Source organism: Phoca vitulina, unplaced genomic scaffold (genome assembly GCF_004348235.1).
Source record: "Phoca vitulina isolate PV1807 unplaced genomic scaffold, GSC_HSeal_1.0 scaffold32, whole genome shotgun sequence".
Taxonomy (NCBI): Eukaryota; Metazoa; Chordata; class Mammalia; order Carnivora; family Phocidae; genus Phoca; species Phoca vitulina.
The window spans coordinates 16640567-16662712 of record NW_022589735.1 but is presented as its reverse complement, the minus strand read 5'-3'; positions in this window follow the sequence as shown (position 1 = coordinate 16662712).

Genomic DNA, 22146 nt, shown 5'->3' with positions numbered 1-22146 from the left:
CAAATCATTTTGGGAATATGCTCTAGGGAGGGCAATGTGTTAAAGGCTAGGAGAGATACCAAAAAAGGGGGAGAGGGGCTTGTTTCTTCCTGTTGTAAATGTGGGATTGAAAAGCAATGAGAGAACTTAGCTAGGAAAAAAAGACCAGTTATTTGGTTATCACTTCTGTGATTGAATAAAAAGCAGAGTTCTACATTCTGGATGTTTCAGCCGGCATGAGAGAAGCAGCAACCCTTCTCAGGGCATTTTTTTTTTTTTTTATCATAGAAGATGTGGTACAATGAGAAATAGATACTTTGTCTGTTCCTAGTTCCTGACACAAAGCTCTTAAATCCTCTGTAATTTCCTGAGTGACAGGAGCACATTTTGGTCTAATAAGGTGACCCTTAGTGGGCACCTAAATAGCTTCAGGATGGGGGATGGTCACCAGAAAGACCAAAGTCTGGTCAGAGGGTTTCAGTCCCACCTCTCAGTCTCTGGAGAAGGAAGACAGAGTGGAGGTTTAGTTAGTACCAATGGCCATTAATTTTTTTATTTTATTTTATTATGTTATGTTAATCACCATACATTACATCATTAGTTTTTGATGTAGTGTCCCATGATTCATTGTTTGCGTATAACACCCAGTGCTCCATTCAATACGTGCCCTCTTTAATACCCATCACCAGGCTAACCCATCCCCCACCCCCCTCCCCTCTAGAACCCTCAGTTTGTTTCTCAGAGTCCAGAGTCTCTCATGGTTCGTCTCCCCCTCCGATTTCCCCCCTTCATTTTACCCTTCCTACTATCTTCTTTTTTTTTTACATGGGGCCAATGACTTAATTCATCATGCCTATGTAATAATGCAACTTCCAGAAAAACCGCTAAATGACCAGGTTTGCAGAGTTTCTAGGCTGGTGAACATACAGAGGGGCTGGCAGGGTGCCACCCTCCCCCTCCCACATATCTTGCCCTATACATCTCTTCCACCTTTCTACCTGGCGGTTTCTGAGTTGTATCCTTTATAATAAATCAGTAATAGCTTGATAATCCTTTATAATATCAGTAATAATAAATAAAGTGTTTTCCTGAGACCTGTTAATTGTTCTAGCACATTACCAAACTTGAGGCAGGATGACAAGAACTCCCAATCTCTAACCACATGGTCAGGAGCACAGGTAGAAATTCAGGACTTGCAACTTGCACCTGATGCAAGAGCAGTCTTGTGGGACTGAGCTCTTATTCTGTGGGGTCACATTAATTACAGATAGTATCTGAATTGAATTGTAGGACACCCATTTCATTACCAGACAGTTAAGAGAATTGGTTGGTATGGGGAAAAACCTCCACATATTTGGTGTCAGAAGTTTTAAAGGGAAAGGAAGTGGAAATAGAGTGTAAAAAAAAATAAAATAAAACAAACTAGTTTAGCATATATTCCAGCTGATTCCTATTCTTTTAAAAGAAATGAAATACTAGGTAGATAGAATTCCAAAGCAATTTGATAAACAGTAGGATACAAAATGATGTGTGTGTGTGTTTTTTTTAATTGACTTGCTTAGTCATGGAATTTTAATGGTGCTTTGAATTCCCAAGGGGGTTAGGAGTAGGGTGAGATGCTATCCATGTGCTATCCTAGACATTATTAACAACAGGATGAATTAAAACCGGAGCAAGTATAATGAATAACAGCTAATGGTTAGTCCAAGGAAGAGTTAAAACCTTATCTAGGGTTTTATATATATTTCAATCTTCCCCTTAGTGATATCTTTTCTGATATGTTTGTATTTGTAAAATCTGTCATTAAACACTACACTGGCTTATATTTTATGCTGAAATTGTAATGAGCAAAAACTCAAGGCAACACCACTGACTGCCAAGGATAGTCAGATTTTTCAACCAGCCCAAAAACACCAACTTTAAAATCAAATATGCAAATGTCAGAAAGGCATATAAGGAATAGTAATAAGAACAGAATTTTTTGCAAAAGAAACATTTGCCTAATAATGGCTTTAAAACTTTTATTTGAATTCAGTGATAGAAAAATAACAGATTTTAATTATATCTAGAATTATTGAGTCTAAAGATAAAGATAAAAATCTTGAAAGGTGTTCTTTTACAATGTGGGAAATATCATATACGGTTTGAAGAATGTAGAGACCAAACTTCTGATATTTCTTGATATATGCAACAATTTCATACTTATCTAATTAACACATAAAACATGCCAACAGATCAAAATCCCACAGTTTGCACTCCCATTAACTAGGCTGTCATACATTCTATTAAGCATATAAACAGCAAATTCTGACCCATAGTTAAATAAAAGATTACAGAGCCACTTTCTAAGGAGTTGTCAAACTAATGAAGAAAAACAGAAATTAAAGAAATAGACCTAATACTGATGTTCATTCTCCAAAATGGTAAGCCAATAACTATTTTATTAACTTGTTGTAATTAACACTAAGAACATTCATACACTCGTTTAAAGAGCCAAACTATAAATAATATAAAACCCATTTGTCTGGGTATGTTGGAAAAATATTTTTTGGCCATTTACTTATTTTGTACCAAAAAAATTCTTAGCCACAGTTTCTAATACCAAGGCAAAATGATTCTTTACATGGAGTGAGAAGATCCCTAGAGATGTGACATGTAAAGAGAATCAGGTTTTAAAAGCTTAACTCCTATTTTAAAAGCTTTTATTACCCAAAACAGACATAAGCAGTACCAGAGAGAAATAGTTTCCTTTATTAGGTTAACATAAGGCCACAAATTCATCATTGGAAAGTATATTTGTGTCATCCCTTCACTCAGAGTGTGTGTTATGATTTTCTGTTAATCCCTATTCTCTCCTTTCTTTCTCTCCTCTTCCTGATTTCAAGCAAACACTCACCTACTATTTCTAGTAAAAATTCTGTGGTTCATAACTTTTATAAAAAATACTTCCCCTTCAAAGACCAATGATGGAAATGAAAATAAAAAATAGGAAAAAAATGAGTATGTAACTAACAGTGTCATAGCAACTATGGTAAACAGCACTACCTATAAATACCATCAAGATCTTGGTTCTTGAGGAAGCTGAAAATTAAAAAGGAAAACCATTCCAAACATAAAAATAAAACCTAACAGAGAAAAATATATTTATCAATAAAAGTAATTAATATCTTTGAAGAAGTAATTAAGAACAAAAATCTTCTGTATAATGAAAATCAAAATTGCATATGGAAACCAATTGTTCTAGAAGATTATATAAGGGAAACAAAATTGCACATTAAGAATTAATGAGGACCTATCAAGTATTAAGTCAGCAACAAGTATACTAATTTTGACTATGACAATGGGGTAGCTTGTTATTTTTTTGTTTCAACCAAGAAGAGAATTAATTAGATAATTGAGTGGTTTCCTCTAGAAACTTATTTCCATTTCACTGTTCATACATTAAAGAGAATACACAAAATATATTTGGTGACCCCGTTCCTAGTTCACTTCGAAAGACGGCTTATTCAGAAGTCTCTAACTTCCTACAGGCTCAGAACAAAAGAAGTGATGAAATCTCATCTGTATTACAGAAAAATTTGAGACTGTAAACTTTATACCCCACAGAGCTAGCAATAATTGCAACAGAGAGGTGGGAAAAATATTAGGAATCATGAAAAAAGTAATTCCTAATAGTTGAGTTCTCACTAATCACTGTCAGGAAGGCAGTGCTGATTAAAAGTGTTCAGAGTGCCATTAGAACCTGGCAGGCCAGAGGGCACGGATTTTTATTTTTTTTATTTTTTTTTATTTTTTTTATTTTTTTTTATTTTTTTAAAGATTTTATTTTATTTATTTGACAGAGAGAGACACAGCGAGAGAGGGAACACAAGCAGGGGGAGTGGGAGAGCGAAAAGCAGGCTTCCCGCGGAGCAGGGAGCCGACGTGGGGCTCGATCCCAGGACCCTGGGATCATGACCTGAGCCGAAGGCAGATGCTTAACAACTGAGCCACCCAGGCGCCCTAGGGCACGGATTTTTAATTCACAGCAGTATCATGTGAGCGTTTCATTTGAAAAGTGCATGACCCAGTCCTGAAGGAATATTTTACATATTTATTTGCCTTGAACTCAACTCAGCCTTTTTTTTTTCAATCAAAAAACGCCCATGATTTCAGGACATCTTTCTCAAGAAAATATATTATCCTTTTAGTGTGACAATAAAGAAACCAACATTCTAGGAACATTCTAGTTGGAGTATATTGAAATTGGAAATGGTGGTTAAGTCTAAAATATGTAATTAACCCTAGGTTCAATCCACATAGTGCAAAAAATGATAATGCACTAAAGAAGTGCTATTCAAATCACAAATATGAAAAATGATTAAATGTAGCTCTCAATGAGGCCTCTGGTATTATTTAACTCAGAGCATCATAGACAATGGTTCAAAGCTGATGAAAAGACCCTAAGAAATTAAATTAGCCATTAGTAAACCAATGAATAAACCACTGTGTAGATGATACAGTGAGATATAAGCAGGTAACATTCATTTGGAAATCAGCACTTAGGGATGAATTATTTTTTTTGCATTTTTAAAATTCAAAATAGAACCCAGAGTTCCAATCCCAAACACAATATCCTTAATTAAAAGTTGCAAATTCAACACAAATATTTACCACTGGAACTGTATGTTAACATTCATTCAATTTTCAGCGGATCACGTAGCTGAAAATTCACTATCCCATACCTTACTTTCTTCCTCTGTAAAATGGGTAAAAGAATACATAACAAATAAGGTTGCAGTGAGGATTACGTGAGCTAATATATGCAAAGTAGTTACCTTGGTACCAAGTAAAAATTCAAATAATAGTACATATCATTACCCCAATTAAAAAAAAAAAACTCTGCTAAATTACTGTACACTGGCTAAACTTGATTACTTTTCATACAATTTCACTAATTCTCTAGCATCCCTAAAAAATTCATTATCCCTGTTTTATAGAAAACAGGCACAGACAGATTCAATAGCTTAATCAGTAAGTAGAAAAATTCAGATTAAAATGAATATTTGACCACAAAGCCCATCTAGTTTCAATGACACCAGTGGTTCTCAAACTTCAGTGTAATAAGAGTCTCCTGGAAAGCTTGTCAAAAATAGTTGCTGGATCCGATCACCAGAGATTCTGATTGAGAAGACTAAGGGGATAGCCATGAGTTTGCATTTGTAACCAGCTTTCAGGTGATGCTGGTGCTCCTGGTCGAAGGACCACATTTTGATTGAACCATACCATACAGTCTCTTAGAAAATGCAGGATAAATAGGTGGTAATTGCATCCCTCTTAGAGGGCCCTTTTTAAAAACCTTAGATGGATATATGAAAAGTCTAGATAATGCATTTGTATTCAATTTTATCATTTAAAAATCCAGGCTGAAGATTGGTTTTAGTATTATATCTGAGCAAAATGCATTTCCCTTTATTAGACAAAGTTCTGAGTCCCCTCCCTTCAGAAAACAAAAACAAAGACAAAAAAAAAAAAAAAAACCCCTTTCAAAACAAGCTTGGTTTCCTAAATTCCTGAGTAAGCCAAATAACAGAATTTTCAGAGAAATCTCTGAATGGGAAGATTTTATGAACACATATTTAAAACTAAAGAATTGATAAAGTATACAAATGAGCACAATATTCATGGTAGAACGCTACTGTTTGTACTGCTATAGATAGATAGCACACTTATACCTGTAATGATTTCAAATGGGTCTTGGTAAGGATTTGCACTAATTATTGATTCATTTCTGTGCAGACACTATTATATGGATGAAGGTTTCAATTAGCCTAGTCTTAAATACTTGGAGGAAAGGATTCAACAAACTTGCTGAGTAGAAGATATTACCTTTTTAAAAAAATACATATCTAAATGTATCTTTGATCAAAGAACCATTGGGAGGACCAGTGAAGAGAAAGTATACAATTAATTAAATAAACAATTCTTTCTGTGCAATCTGAAACAGGTCATCATGTATTCACTCCTGTCCACCTGAACTCTTTTTGTGATGGGAAATTCATCAGGCTGTGTATTTCACTTCTATTTATTAGAAAGTTTTCTCTTTTATTCTGTGCATTCTTAATCTGGGGCCCATGCAAACTCCTCCCCCAATGTAGTTGATCTATGAGGCTGAAGTCCTAAGCAAACATTTGCGTATCATTGATAACTACATCTTCCATCAATTCAGCAACTCAAAACAGTTTCAGAACCATTGATTTACATCATGAATTCCATCCTCTTGCAAAAACTCCTTCCTCCTACTTGTGCCATTGGGAATTTTATAACCTAAATTTTTGATACCTCTTCAATATATCAGCCTTCCCATTACTTTGAAAGCAGCAATCTTCTCCTCCCCCAGTTGACCAGTCTTTTCTTTCACACACTTAACATTTCCAGTTGTCTCCACCATTCCAGTTGGATATGTTTTCCAGATACTTGAATTTTTCTCTCCTCCAGGATTACTAAATATATATTTTGAGGCATATTAGTAACCACCACATTTTTATGTAATTGAATTTATATAATTAATTTTTTCTCAATATAAATCATACCCAATGTAAACTAAAATGCAATTTATTGTCCTGCCAGTACTTATAATGATAAATGAAGACAGCACTTTAAAAGGTAAAATTTTGTATATTCCCTAACATAAGCACTGCTTTCTTAGCCTAATGCTTAATCTCATGCTGGGGGGCGGGGAGAGTCTTTCAACAATTCCAAAAATATTTTACATTTTTCACTTGCTCTGTGTCAATGTACTTTTTTTTTTTTTAATTTTATTTATTTATTTGACAGAGAAAGACACAACGAGAGAGGGAACACAAGCAGGGGGAGTGGGAGAGGGAGAAGCAGGCTTCCCGCTGAGCAAGGAGCCCGATACGGGACTCGATCCCAGGACCCTGGGATCATGACCTGAGCTGAAGGCAGACGCTTAACGACTGAGCCACCCAGGCGCCCCTGTGTCAATGTACTTAAATGCATTTCAAAATAAGTAATACAGCCACACAAAATAGAAGAGTATACACTAATTGATACAAACAGGAATCTTCATGCTTAATCTAATTAAGCATTCTATTGTTCTTGATGGCAAAAAAATTTTTAAAACTTTCCTCCTAACTTGAGAGAACCTTCCCAGGCAAACTGCAGCAGCAATTTTCAAATCGTCTTGTTTCTAACCTGCACATTTTGCTGTGGGGTTAAGTACAATACACACAAAGAAAATGAAAATATAAGAGGGCCCAGTGATGATGTATATATTGTAAGAACAGACACAAATAAAGGAAAAAAGGACTCCAAGAACAGAGAGGATAGAAAATACCAAGTGGACTACAGGTCGTTCTATTTTTAGGGATAGTGACTATAGCACATGGCCCTTTGGGGAACTATGTGTAAGACATTTATTACTTCTAATATTATTTAAAGGAACTAAAAGTTGGTCTGACATAAAAAAATAACCGAAAAAAAAAAAACAAAATAAAAACATATTTAGTTTAACAGTCAATCAGGATTACCCATGAATTCCTCAGCTCATTCATCTATTGCTCACTTGGCTAAGGCTCAAAGGAACCCCAAATATAAGTGAATTTTAATGAGGAAAATGAAAGAGCACAACATAATTTTACTAAATATAACACACTTACTGAGGACTCACACTGGGACAATGTGCTTAGTATAGTAAGTCAGTTACCTCCTTTACAACTCAGAGCCATTAACCCCCCAGGGGTTGCCAAACTGGATCCTAGGGGCCAAATCTGACCTACCATCTGTTTTTGTAAATAAAGTTTTATTGGAATGCAGTCATGCTCATTCATTTACATAGCATCTGTGACTGCTTTCACCCTACAAAGGCAGAGTTGGGTGGTTGTAGCAGATCATGTGTTCTGCAAAGCCTAAAATATTTGCTTACATAGCTTGCTACAGGAAAAGCCTGCCAACTCCTGAAATAGATGCTATCAATTTTACTTTTATTTTCGGTTGAAAAAACTAAGGTACCCAGTCTATTGTGGTAGACTGGATTATGTTCTATAATTATCCTTGAATGACAATAAACAGCAGTTACAAGCATATACCAAATGACCTTCTCAATGAAAAAAAAAAGATGTGTAGTGGTTCCTTCCATGGCCCACATCCTACAGCCAACACTGAAGTCAGAATACATGAATTTTAGAAAGCTTAAATTAATGGATGAAACTTGGATTTTGAAATGTATTAATTCAACCTGAAGAATAGAAAAAATAAAGGGGACAGAGTACATTTAGCTTACATATCTGCTCCTTAGAGAGGGCTTCCCTGACAGCCTTCTCTGGAGAACGATTGCAATCAATTCTCAGTCCCTGTCTATTGCATCACCCTAGTTATATAATACATAGCATTTCCCACAAATTTTAGCTGTCCTGTTAACTTGTTGTGTATCTTCTTCCATTTAGTTGTAAGTTTTATGAGAACAAGGGTTGTATCTGTCTTGTCAATCACTGTATGCCCAATGCCTAGTACTATTAGTGCTCAAGAATATTTGAAGAATGACAGGCAGAGAAAGAGGTGAGAGAAGGATAGAAAAGAGAATAAATTGTATTTTCGATAGATAAAGAACTGGGAGAAAAACCTTTGGGGCAAAGGAAAAGAATGAACATAGCAAAGAAAATGCTTGCTTTGCTCTTCTATTGTTTATTGCTATAAATAGAGTGGATAATAGAATAGATAATGGAATAGATGATAGAAAGAAAGAAAATAAGATATCCTCAAAGAAAGAATACAGAAGGAATAATATTTGAGGAGTATCATTCCTCTAAATATTTATCAATTTTTTTTCACCTAAATAAACCATCTATGAACAAATTCTAGCATAAAACTATCTTACAATGTAGGGGGAAACAAGAAATAGGGTTCTAAGCCTATAATCCCTGAAAATTAGGATTTTAAGGGGCTGGCAGGAATAAATTTCCATTGAGAGCAAACTAAACTTGAACTACTAAATAAATTTGGTCTAAAACTGAGCAATAGTAAAATGGTTCAATGAGTCATGAAATTTTTATAAAACTGGTAAAAATACTCTATCTAAATAGTAGTCCCTAAATCCAAAATGATGCTATCTTGTTTTCAGAAATAATCCAGTTATCTTTGGAAATCATCAAAAGTTGCAAGGACAACTTCTGCCCAGAAAAGTATTGAGAAATTTTTTTAAGTGTTTTGAGATTAGAGTCCATGTATGCTACTCCTTGATGTCTTACCACTAACACAGTGCTAAGAATGTCCATCCATTCAACAAATAAATGGATAAGTATTTCTCAGAAATACTACTCTGCAGCAGATGCTGTCGTACATTGTAAGGCATGCCTCCTTCTAGGGTATCCCACTCTCACGGGGAAGGCAGGTAAGCAAACATGCTATTTCTCTAATGTAAGAACCAATACAGATATAATCTCAGAGTGCTAAGAGAGGAAGACCTAAATAAACAAGGACATGAATGAAGATCGCACAACCCACAACAAGCAAAATCTATTCAATTTGCTACACCAAGGGAGTCAGCCACCATCACTCTTATTTGGCAGAGACTCAAAGGCAGGCAGACCAAATAGCTTTCTAGTGGAAAAAAAGAGAAGGCTTCAGGTATGCCATTACTGGAGACTCCTGGCATGGGGAAGTTGTAGAGGCGCTAACTAGAAGTGGGGTATCCTATGTGATTGGTTAGGGGTTGCATATTTGGCTTTTTCCAGTTGGTCCTAAGGTAGAAGCAGGAAAATAAGGAAAGCTATCAGTTACTGCTCACCTGTACTGATCGCTGCTATACTGACTCTGTGGGTCAGAGTTCTATTTTTATATAACAGCAATGTGGCCATTGCTTTTTGTGTACTCAGTCTCTCAAATGCATATTGATGGTGATGAAGAATTTAATTAACAAGTTAACCTCCATCCCAAACAATTTGCCCCCCATTTTCCTTCTTCTCTTGTAAAGTGAATGTAACTTACATTTTTAAAGCTTATATAAAAGAAGTCATTTGCTAATGAAAGCTTGTTTGATTTCCAAAAAGACAGAGTTATAATGTAGAAAGATCCGTGCTACTGCAGAGAGAATTGTAAATCAACAGACTGGACAATTCAGAAGTTTATAATAAAATTATTTTTAAACTAAACATGACACCTCAATTCATAATAGCTATACTAGTACATTAAGTGATAACTTTTTAAATTAAAAATGATGTTTATAGTTAACAAAGTAGGAGGCTCCACTACCACCTAACTAGTCATATTCCCATATATCCCCCTTGTTCCTATAATTTCCTCCTGGAAAACCTGTGTTTTAGGTGCACAATTCTACTATGTTTGGTTTTTTATCTTCCTTTATCTTAATTCTCAAAGAAACAATGGTTTACCAAAAAAAAAAAAAAAGAATAAAAAACAGCAGAACAAAAGCCTAGTCAACTACCTAAAAACTACTTGAGTCCAGATGGTGTAACATGTAGGGGTGTGGGGAAAACAGTTATATGCACCACACACCCTGTTACTTGCCTCAAGAATACTTAAAATAGCAGGTATTTTGCATTTTTGTTATTGAAGATGTTGCTGAAGGCTGATTTATAAGTGACAAAAATAATGTTCAAATACACTCATAGTGTGCCTTTATGCATGTATCTTCCTCACCACATATATTTTCTTTCTACTGTTCATGGTTTTAAAATGTAAAACACAATTTAATATAAATTTAATGGATCATATTCAATATACCTTCCCAATTTTATGTATGAATTGTGCCAGTTTTTGCTGTCTTGCCTCAAATAGAGTCCAGAAAATGTGTGACTTGCCACAGCTCAAGAACTTAAATAAAAGCAAATGTGGTCTCTTATGCAAAGTCAGATACTTCTCAAGTTATTGTAAATTCAGAAGAAAATGATTAGTTCTGCTATTTAACAAGTTTTAGAGGCATCTCAGCTTGTTAGAAAACTCTTTTTAATGTAGGTTGATAAACAATTCTGAGTCTAGATCAAGGTACTTTTCCCTGAGACAATGTCTACCAAGTGCCACAAAATATGCCAGCTCATATTCAATGAACCAGGTTTCTCTTTGGAATAACTTTGGGATTTCTATAGCGGGGGCTATTACCACCGACTATGTGATAACCACAAACCTTCTTCTACCTCTAATTATCTCATTTCTTCATAGTTCTCCAAAACAAGGACTGTTAACTTCAAGTTCACACATATCCTTGTAAGAGTCCATAAACTCTCTGAAATTTTATAGGAGGGCATATTTTTTTTCCTGGAGAGAGGATGCCCATCTGTAATTAGATTCAAAAAGGTATCAGTGACATTCAATTGGTTGGGATACTGGGATATATCTAAATCATAATGAAGCTTATCACATAAACAAAAACCTTTGGGATTTATACTAGATAACCAACCTATAAAAAAAATGGCTTTAGTGGTCTTTGAAGGATGTCACTAAGCAGTTTTCTCATACATCTGGTGGTGACATTTTTTCTCTTCTATCTCTGCACATTTCTTTAAGATTTAGAAACACTGGTCATTTCAAATAATATTCTATTATATACTGAATGTTAAAGTTACCAAAATATTTTGCCTTTAATGTTAACATAATTTTACATTTATCTTATACTTAATTTGATTTTTTTTCAATTTTAAGCAAGGTCATAGATTATTTTCACTTATTGATTCTTTCATTTATTCACTCTTATCGCTACTATATAAGTAGGGTTCTTGTTCCCAACAACAGAATCCCTTCTAAGAAGAAAAGGATTTATTAAGGGCATTAGGTAGCTTAAAGAATTTCTATCTCAGCCAAGGAACCAAATTTGGATGCTAGACAGCAGGAAAACTGCAGTCAGAACAGAACTTCATTACTGTTCTAGTGAAAACAACACTATGGCTTCTGCTTACCACTTAATATGCTATGGATCAAATATTTGACAACTACAACAAACTTGAACCAGATATCGGCCATATGCTCTTCCAGATCTACTCTCAGCCCTTTTCCACTTTGCTCTTTGCCCCAAGAGGCTGATCTACCAGATTCCATTAACAAGCCAATGACCCATATGGATTCTCCTTGGATGGACCAGGGAGGATACTGGGAGAAGATGGGAGAGAAGAAAGAGCGAGTTTATGACATTTATTCATTTAGGTCCCTCCCTCTTCTGGTAGGTTGTCTCAGGATGGCTGTTTTCCTCTACGGAACTTGGCCTGTACAATATCCATTTTTCATTCTCTTGGGATAGGGTTAGAGGGCATCCCTACTGCTGCTAGACCAGGGTGCTTGCTGCATTCATTAATATCTCCAACATACTACACAGACCTTTACCAATGGTGCCTTTATAAATAGACAGAGTGTCCTTTGTTTCCTGTTAAGACGCAAATTTACCAAAACAATATTTGCATTTTTGTTATTGAAGACCTGTTTTTATGGCTACTCCAGAAAAATCAGAATTCTCCCCTACAGGATGCTCTTTCCCTGCCCTCAGCTACACATAATGTAACTTACTTCCACATTCCAAATCTCAGCTATAAATCTGCCTGGTAAATCTCAGATAATATGAAGAACATTATATGCAAGGAGTTTGGGACATTTAGTTTTATCTTTTAAGCCTCCACAATTCAAGAAAGTGCACCAGAAGGGGATTGAGTGGATAGTACATGAGCCAGCATACCATTATCTACTTCAAACACTGATATTTACACATAAAAATTTATGAAAAGTTGACCTGCTATGAAGTGAGTAGTAGTTTTTTCTACCATTTGTCATGTATATACTTTGCCTATGTTGTTTTATACAAATATTTAGATTAGTAATCAAAGAGAACAACTCAATAGTAACCCAGGACATGCAGGTATTATCAATAGTACATAAAGCTTAAAAGGTCAGGTAAATATTTGCTTTGTTATTTGTATTCAAAATATATTTTCCATATATGCAATAAATACAACTGAAGTTTATTCTACCAAATACATCCTCAAAAATGTAGCTATGACACAAGTCCCATTTGCCTTGTGAATTTCATGGGTGCTGAAAATATTAAACAGTGGAAAGTAGATTGTGGTCAAAAAGAATATGTCCAGGATGTGGTAAATTTTTAAAATGGCCACAATCCTTCATTTGAAGAGTGAGCATCTATTTTCCCAGCTCTTGAATATGGATGAGCTTTGTGAATTGCTTTGGTCAATAGAATATAAGCAAATTGTGGCACAAGCAAAGATTCAAAAACCACTTACACACTGGGACTTGCCCATTTGCCACTCCTGGGATCTCTTGCCACCATCATCATGTGAATAAACCTTGGCAAGCCTGCTAAATGACAAGAGACACGTGACCCAGTCATGCCATCTGTTCACCAGACAAGTTTGTGAGGCCATGCTGGATAAGCTAGCCCCCAAACAACCCGCCAACTAACAGTAGATACATGAGCCATCTAGCCCAAGGGAGATGAGCCAAGCCCACCTGAATCAAAAGAGCCACCACTGAGCCCAGCCCAAATTGCAGACCCACAGAACTATAAGCTGAAAAAGAAAATAAATAAAAATTTTAAAAGGTTAGTTTTTCGGGGCGCCTGGGTGGCTCAGTCATTAAGCGTCTGCCTTTGGCTCAGGTCATGATCCCAGGTTCCTGGGATCGAGCCCCGCATCGGGCTCCCTGCTCGGCGGGAAGCCTGCTTCTCCCTCTCCCACTCCCCCCACTTGTGTTCCCTCTCTTGCTGTGTCTCTCTCTGTCAAATAAATAAATAAAAAATCTTTAAAAAAAAAAAAAAAAAAGGTTAGTTTTTCAAACCACTAATTTTTGTGAGGTCTTTGTTTTTTTAACACAAACAAGTTAACTGATATATAAAAAGATACGTAGAAGGGGTGTGCTGCGGTTGACTAACCTAAAAATAGATAGCATTGGCTGCAGGACTGGGCAGTAAAGTAAAACTGGAAAAACAGTGAGGAAACTTGCAAAGGCTGACCCGTGCTACGTAGTAGAAAAGCAAGTGGCAAAACTGTCACCTGTAGTTACAAGGAAGACAAAGAATTTATCTGATAAGCTTGTGGGCATGACAAGACGGCTTCCAAGCACAATGCTGCAGGTATCAGCTGGCTTCTTTTAGCTCCCAGGGTAAGGTGTGGGAAGAGAGAGATATGCTAAAAATAAACTGTTGTCAGACAGAATTTTTTTTCAGACAGAATTTAAAAGGAAAATAAAGGGGTAGGACAAGTTGGGCTGGAAAACAAAATTGTTTCTCATTTCCAGTATCTCCAACTAGCAAATTATTTTCTTTTTCTTTTTTTCTTTTCTTTCTTTCTTTCTTTCTTTCTTTCTTTCTTTCTTTCTTTCTTTCTTTTTTCTTTCTTTCTTTCTTTTTTCTTTCTTTCTTGTTTCAGGTATATAATTTAGTGATTCATCACTTAGATACAACACCCATTGCTTTTCCGGACAAGTGCTCTCCTTAATGGCCGTCACCCATTTAACCCATTCCCCCTGCCCACCTCCCCTCCAGCAACCCTCAGTTTGTTCAATATAGTTAAAAGTCTGTCTTCTGGTTTGCCTCTCTCTCTCTTTTTTTTTTTTTTATCTCCCCCACCATGTTCATCTATTTTGTTTCTTAAATTCCACATATGAGTGAAATCATATGGTATTTGTCTTTCTCTAACTTATTTCACTTAGCATAATACACTCTAGCTCCATCCAGATCATTGCAAATGGCAAGATTATATTCTTTTTCATGACTGAGTAATAATCCATTATATATCACATCTTCTTTACCCATTCATCAGTCGATGGACAGTTGGGCTGTTTCCATAGTTTGGCTACTGTAGACAATGCTGCTATAAATACATGGACCCCTTCAAATCAGTATTTTTATATTCTTTGGGTACATGCACTTAGTAGTGCAATTGCTGGATCATAGGGTAGTTGTATTTTTAATTGAGGAACCTCCAAGCAAATTAGTATCAAATAAAGTGAGGACTAAACTAAGAACAAAGATCAAATCAAGGTTGTGTCTTTAAAACCCTTTGTTAAAATCCTAAAATATTCAAGGAGGTGCAGAATGGCCTCTCCAAAATACACACAAGGCTTCTGAGAAGAATGAGGGTGTGGTTACATAAAAGCTTAATCCTCACCTATTAAGCCAAGAGAGAGAGAGAGAGAGAGACGCAGTCTCAAAACAATTGACATTTTGGATTTTATTGAATAGAGTAGACTAATCTGGTATATGGAAATCCCACAGGTTTTATGGAAGATATATCAGTAAAAGGCCCACTAGAATAGAGTAAAAGGAACTAAGATTGTTAAAATTAAAAAAAAAAAGTCTTCTGTATCTCAACTGTCTATGGGAGGAAGCAAGCTGAGAAAGCTACTCAATTACAATTGGAGGCAATTTTTGTGGAAAAAAACAAGAACAGTTCAGAGGATAGAGCCATAAGCCCAAAGGTTGGAGTCAAAATCCATAGAAAAAAGTGACCAAGAAACTACACCCAAGGAAAAGTTAAGAATTTTGTATTGGGAAGCCACTTTTATAGAGAACTGGGTCCTAACCAGGACACATTCCCTGGCCCCAGAGGCAGAAGAACTAACAGCGTCTGCCCTGAGGGGTTCCAGAATTGCATGGATCAGCACCTGCTACCTGCCTCTTGTTCTTCCCTTTTTTGAATGGAAAAGTCAATTAAAATTATCCTATCCTTGTCTCCCTTTGTAGGTGAGGCACAGATAGCATGTGTTTTTATTCACTGTTTTCTTTAGTTCATGGTCGCAAGAGGAACACACCCAAGGAGTAACATTCAGATCTTACTTAAATCATGAGATCCTGGACTTCCAGTTTAAAACTGGAATTAAATAACATTTCTGGGGAGGAGATACAGGAATTTTGAAAGTGAGAGAAGAGTGAATTAATTGGGATCAAAGGACAAACGATAGTTTATTAAAACACAATTATCCCTCTTTCATTTAAAGGCTTTCCACTTTGGCCATGTAACTTGCCGTGTAAACGAGCCATTAACAAAAATGATACAAGCGCTTACCTACTGGCTGTTTCTGGGCCTTCTGCCACTGCCGCCATGTGAATATGCCCAGATTAGCCTACTGGTTGATGAGAGACATGTGTCTTAATTGCATTTATACCCCATCTGAGAGTGAGACAACAACCAAACATGAACCAAGTTATGGAGAATCAGCCAGGCCCCACGTGGCCTGCCAAGTAACAGCTGAGGAATTAGAAAGCCCAGCTGAATTCAGCCAAGTCTGACCTTAAGAACGGCCTGGCACAAATTGACAAACTAAACAAAAGGTTGTTTTTTAAGCCACTATATTCATCACACTGGCTTGTTACACAGCAAAGGCAAACCAATATACAAGACTAATCTACTTCTATATAAATATCTGGATGTAATCTCGAAAGAACAACATGAAAAATCTTCTATATCTCCTATTGAGAAGTCTGGAAATCTAGGATTACTGAAGATCAGATGTTTTGTTTGTTTGCTAGAGGGAAGACATTTTCTTGGAAAAAGTTGGAACTTACTTTTAAACTATGTCTATACTACCTCAGGAAGGTCTGTCTTAAAAACCAAAGAAAATAGATTACCTTTGGGTAAAAAGAAGCTTCAAATCAGAGTTGAAGGATGTTCGGCAGGGGGAGGGGTGTTCATGGAGAGGACATGACCTCTGGTTGACCTGAGAGCTGGCCCAGGGAATTAGAGGCTCCTCACTGCTCCCCTGTCCTTGAAATGTACATTTTGCCCACCGTTCCCACAGTGGGAGCCATTTCTAAGGACACAGCCTTGGGAGAGCAATATGTTGTTAGAACATCTACACAGTATTCCTGACTTAACCCATCTGAGACCTCTGTATAAACTTTTTAGATTTTGATGGGCAGGTGTGGAGATCTACTTGTCTTGCAGCTGCCCAAGACAAGCCTCGTATGCAGTTTCCCTTTCTTATCCAACCTCCCGCCGATCACTCTGGAGGGATCTGCCTCCTTTTCTGATCTCTCCTCACCCTCGCATACAGGGCCCAGTTCTCAGACTAACAAAAGATCTGGGTTAGTTTTTCCTGGTAACCACTAACTATATGGGTCACCTAGAGTCCAGTGAAATAAGGGGGCTGGATGAGGTGATATTTGAATTTCCATCTAGCTATAAAATATTTTGTTTTTCTGATTTCATTTCAGAATTCAAGGCTAGTCTGCTTATTAAACTAATAACAATGTCTTTCACAGCAATTGAATTCATGTAACTATATTTTTGATCTAGGTGTGTATGGAAGATTTATAATTCTAGTTCGAGATAGAAAATAAGTATATCCCTCGCTTGCTCTATCAATCTGTCTAGCAATCTAGAGAAATAGAGATTTCTATTTTCTCATATTGTACCATTGGAAGTTGTACCAACTAGTCTTTGGAAACTATTTTTTAAATACCGATTACATGTAAAGTATTGTGCTTGACACCTTAGAAAACACAAGAGGTGTTGTATCTAGAAATTGCCCCCAAAGACCTTACTCTTAATTGGAAGAGAAAGGTATTTACTTACTAAGAAGCAAACTACAAGCTAACACGTAAAATATGACGAGGACCAGCGACATCACATAGGTCAGAGCTTAGCTGTGAAGAGTATAGGCTCTGGAGCCAGATTGCTGAAATCTGATCCCAGCTACCTCATTTACCTGCTGTGCAGTTTGGACAGGTTTTTTGTTTTTTGTTTTTTAACATCTCTGGGCCAATCCCTTATGTACCTATGCACAAAATAGGTGTTTCAAAGTACCTATCTCATAGATTATTAGAGAATTAATATATACAAAGTGCCTACAAACAGTTTAAATGTTAATATATGCAAAGTGCTAAGCACACAGGAAATGTATAAGTGCTATGTATCTAAATGTAGATGGTAAATGGCTAGGAATAATTAGCGACTCCACATGAACTGCTCTGAGAAGAGACAAAACCCAGCCACCTCTAGAAAAGAAATCAGCCAACTTCCTGGTTTTAATTTCATACTCCATCTGCTTATCAGTTTTCAGAAATGGACAAAGTTTGTGAAAAGTTTTGTTTCCGTGAATACGCAAATTCAGTGTGCTGTGGTATTTTCTATTAGGGATGAATTTTACTGACAAGGAATGTGAGGGGCATATTTTAATCAGAACCCTCACATTGAGCCTGCTCTGCTTTCAGATGGCTGTTGGAATCAATATAGCTGTAGCAGGTGCATTAGCAGGGAAATATACATGGGAACTCCGTATCTATGGGGGCACTAGCGCATCTCTCCTAGGACACTGACACATAATATGCATCAGTGAATATTCTTGAAATAAATTAATGAGTAAGTTGAAAGTAATTTTAGATGTACAATATTCAAGGCAGTATCAAAAAAATGCAAAGCTAAGTAGGTACTGTTGTTTAGATTAGTTTTATTTTTTTTTTGACTATATACACACACACAAAGTTCTACAGGTAAAAAATAATAACTCATCTCAAACTAATGTTAGAAATTACATTCATGTAATAATAGATTTAGGTTGCCCGAATTTTTCTTTTTGAAGTTATTTGGAGCCTAACAGTTTATAATGCCATAAGAGCCACTTACAGGTGATGTTCACTGGGGGCGCCTGGGTAGCTCAGTCGGTTAAGCGTCTGCCTTTGACTCAGGTCACCTTTGGCTCAGGTCCTGATCCTGGGGTCCTAGGATTGAGTCCTGCATCGGACTCCCTGAAGGGAGTCTGCTTGTCCCTCTCCCTCTGCCCGTACCACACCCCAGCTCATGCTCTCTCCCCCTCGCCCTCTCTCTAATAAATAAAATCTTTAAGAAAAAAAAAAAGTGATTTTCAGTGAAAGCATAAGGAAATGGTCTTAAAGTGTGGTCTCCGAAGGACAGCATCAGCATCTCCTGCATGCTTGCTAGAGATGCAAATTCTCAGGCCCGATCCCTGACCTGTTGAATCTGAAATTCTAGTAGTGGGTGCCCCGATATGCATTTTAATATGTCTGCAGGTGCTTCTGTCACAAGCTAAATTGAGAGAACCCTGGCTTATAGCAACTTTTTGTTCCTCACTTGCTCTTCTTACAGACTTCTAAAGGAATGATACCATTCTTTATTCAAAGATACACAATTCTTGTGTTATTTGAGGAACTGGTTCCAATATTACAAAAATCAAAATACAAAAAAGCAAACTCACTCTTCTTTTCTGAAAACAATGGAACCAGAACTGTTTGACCAGGGAAATTTTTTTCAAACACTTGGGCAGGACTTTTTTATTTAATACGTTTTTATAATACATAGCTTAGGCTAACTATATTTTTGTTCTTTATTTTAGAAACTGTTGACTTAGTGAAGAGAACGAGAAATATCACATAATACAAAGTGTAAAAGTCACCAAAGAAAAAAAGCCAAAAACTAAAGGTTGAAGAAAAGGTTAATGCTGAATTTCATTTCAAATACATAAAAATTAACAAAATCATGAAATTCATCTAAAGAGGAGGCACTTGCATAAAATAGCAATAATTTATATGTAAAATGGAAGAACTGATTTCCCCAGTTTGACTTCCATTCAGAGACACACTTGTAAATTAAAAGTAGAGATTAAGAAAAAAAAAGGGGGGGCGGGGAGTGGCTCCTGGCTGGCTCATTCAGTAGAACATGTGACTCTTGATCTTGGGGTTGTGAGTTAGAGCCCCACGCTGGGTGTAGAGACCGCTTAAAAATAAAATCTTTCAGGGGTGCCTGGGTGGCTCAGTTGGTTAAGCAGCTGACTCCTGATTTTGGCTCAGGTCATGATCTCAGGGCCCTGGGATAGAGCCTCCTGTTGGGCTCTGCACTCTGCGGAAGTCTGCTTGAGGATTCTCTCCCTCTCCCAATGCCCCTCCCCTAACTCACACACACAGGCTTTCTCTCTCTCTCTCTCCCTCAAAAATAAATAAATAAATCTTAAAAAAAAAATAAAATCTTTAAGAAGAAAAAAAGACAAAAGGGAATCGAGAATCACAGTCTTAAAATATGCCAAGGCACTGTTTATTCTTTTTAACGGTAACTGAGCATGTGTATAGGGAATAGCACTATATTAACCACTTTGGGAATCATAATTTAGTTGACTACAGCTCTGGTTTTCACAGAGGACACAATCTGCTGTAAAAAAATATTCACGTTGCAATGAAAGCGCATGTTAAAAGCACTAGGGAGAAAACAGAAATTTCATTCCAACATGTAGAGTTTTAACACAGTGGTCTCAGAAAGAATTCTGTAGGCAGTTTTTTTTCAGATGGGCCACAAAAATAGAGCTCTAGTGAGAAAAATGAGGTTGGAACAGGTCTAGTACAGTGCCTCAGATATAGTAGGTACTCTGCAAACAGTCGTTATTCAACCTTACAGTAAATTCTGTTATCTTTACTTCCACTGTGGAAATAGTGGCTCCTTAAGTAGCTGTATTCACAGACCAACCAGAAGGAGTTAGTGGACAAGAAAAAGAGAAGACACAAGTGTCAACTACACCAACAACAAAAAGTGTACATTGTAAGCGGATTTCAGTGAGAAACAACGTGAGACTATGGGCATACAATAATGAGACTATTCATCTAAATCAATGTATTGTGAGAATTTATTGAACTCCTGTAAGACACTCTAGAACATGTTCTCGTGCACTGTCAAGGGACACAAACACCTGCAAAGCTGAGATTGTGTGTCTGCTAATGAGAAGATAAGACGTGTATAAGAAGTATATGAAAACTGAATACGAGGTGGTAAGTGCCCATTTTACGAGGGACAGTGAAGACTACAGGGCCAATATCGATGAAACGAGAGATTTATATTGGCAGGTGATGTTGGGAGTTTTCTAGGTTGGATTGGGATTCCTTGTTCTGCTGCATTTTTAGGATAAAATCATTTTTTTTTAGATTTTATTTATTAGAGAGAGAGAGAGAGAGCATGGATGGGGGAGGGCCTGAGGGAGAAGGAGAAGCAGGCTCCCCAACGAACAGGGAGCCTGATGCAGGGCTTGATCCCAGGATCCCGAGATCATGACCTGAGCTGAAGGTAGACGCTTAACCAACTGAGCCACCCAGGCACCCCTAGGATAAAATCATTACCTCTGTAGCTTCTCCCATTTTCCTTCTCTTCCCATGCTCCTTAAACCCCAAACATTGAAGAGCTCACAGTGCTAAGGTGGAAGGTATATGATCAGAAAAATTATGAAGATAGAAATTGAAGACAGAATGGGATATCGTCTGTTATCTGTGCCGAGAAACAACCAACCAAATAAGTGGATGGGGGCCAAGCCAAAGGGGGAAGGCAGGAGGTGATTATTCTCTACAAGATATCAATGGTTCTTAGTAAAAACAAAACCTAAATCTACAGAACTAATTGCAATTGCCACCACGTCTGCCAGTGGAACTGTATTTTTTTTTTTTTTTACTAACTCACATTCACACATCCTAAACGGTTTACAAAATGATTTTACATACACTCTATTATTAATTCGCACAGCAAACATGAGTGGAAACAGCTGCTCAGGGAACTTACATGACTTGAGTAAAGGCTAATGGCTAGCAGATGGATGAAGCCAGATATTCAAAATCGTGTTCTGAAGAGCCAAAGATGAAGATGTTCCCTGATCTATATTTAATATCAGAAAAGGAACATTCCAACACAGGTGAGTACTATTATTTGTTGATCGCCAACCGTGTGATCAGGGTTTTACCTCTCTAACTGGACGATCTCCCTGGCCTGGCTGGTGAGTCCTAAGACCTGTATATTATTCTATGGGCTTCTGATGTCAATACTTTGAACCAATACTATAAGGAGGGAGTGACGCTCTGGGTCAGCTCAGAAAAGACAATAGCGTTTCTGCTTCTCTCGTTCTTTCTCTCAGGCACCCCAGCTCCCATGCTCTGAGGAATTCTGGCCATATGCAGAAGCCATATAGAATTGTTCTAGAGGTCCGTCTCCCGGCAGACTTCCAGCATCCTCACCAGACACGTGAGGGAGGCTTCGCCAGGCACGGACTTCGACATGGTAAAGCCTGAGCCATAATAGGCTACTTGAACCCAGGCAGCCCTCAAAGCCAAAAGAGATGAAAGGAAGTGTTGTTGTTTTAAGTTATTAAGCTTTAAGGCAATTTGTTGTATAGCAAAATAACAACCAGAACCTCATTTTTTTACCTGAATGATTTCTTTAGAGAAGG